Here is a 1354-nt window from a genome sequence, read left to right on the forward strand (position 1 = left end):
AAAGATCTTGTAAAGACGAGCTGTATCACTCCATAGCTAAAACGAAGCCTTCAACACAGGATGAAAAGAGGAGCTGCAGCAATGTGCAGTATGACAAAAATATATGGTGTTTTTTGAAAATGAAACCATGTAAACCTGCTCTGGTACAACCTCTAAATAAGATTATCAACCTGAAAATGAGCATAATACCACCTCTTTAAAAGAAAACTCCTCAAAGAGGAGCAGCAGAGGTACAGCCGCCTTTCAGAATCTTTTCCAACCAAACCATCAATCGATTAATGGAGAATCCATAATGGAAATAATATACTGTATATTAGTACAACAGGCACAAAGGACATTTAACTGTACTTTTCCTTTTTAATACTTTTGATTTTGAAATACATTTGATTATACTTACATAAGTATCATGTTTAATGCAGGACTTTTACTTGTAACAGTGTGGTAATAGTACTTCTACTAAAGTAAAGGTTCTGAATACTTTCACCTCTGACAGCTGGTGACATTGCCAACGGCAATGAACACATATTAAACTACAAATACATGGTTTTGAGTTTCCTTTGTCTTTAACAGAATAATTCCAGCAGGATGGAAGTTATTTAACACATTTCACAGACCTCAAACTGAACTTTTATGTAAATGAACTGCCATAAAATCTAATCCAATAAGGAACGTTTTGACATTGATCGATTAGAAATGGCCACGGTCCTTACAGAAGGTTTTCAGTACCTTGTTGAATCAATGCCTTGAAAAATTCCGACTTCTCTGGAGGACAAAATGAATTCTGCCCAGCAGGGTCCTCCACAGAGAGAGATATCAGGGAGGTTTTAGAGTAGCTCACTTTTGCCTGAGAACTAAACCCAAAACTGTCCCCAGCCAATGGTGAACATGTGAGAGCAGGTTTCTTAATATGTAGGTCAGAATCCAGCAAAACATGTTTCTGAATCCTACATACAAGACCACTGAGACTGTATTTGCATATCTTAGACACCTCCAGGCTTCCCTGACGGAAACTATCCAGGGCTTGTAATGGCTTGTGATTGAGCTTTAGACACACAGCAGCACTGTGGATGTGTTTCAGGGCAAAGATCATAATTTATCATTATAGCTTTTGTTTTACTGATTAGCTACAACGTGAGGGCATTTATAAATCTTATCCATGATCATAATCAAGACATAACGTTTGCATTTGACAATGAAATGTACAGTACGTAATGGACTGTGACTTGACTTGGACTCTAGCTCAAAGACTTGAGACTTGACTTGGACTCTAGCTCAAAGACTTGAGACTTGACTTGGACTCTAGCTCAAAGACTTGAGACTTGACTTGGACTCTAGCTCAAAGACTTGAGACTTG

This window comes from Micropterus dolomieu, linkage group LG14 (genome assembly GCF_021292245.1).
Source record: "Micropterus dolomieu isolate WLL.071019.BEF.003 ecotype Adirondacks linkage group LG14, ASM2129224v1, whole genome shotgun sequence".
In the NCBI taxonomy this organism is placed as follows: Eukaryota; Metazoa; Chordata; class Actinopteri; order Centrarchiformes; family Centrarchidae; genus Micropterus; species Micropterus dolomieu.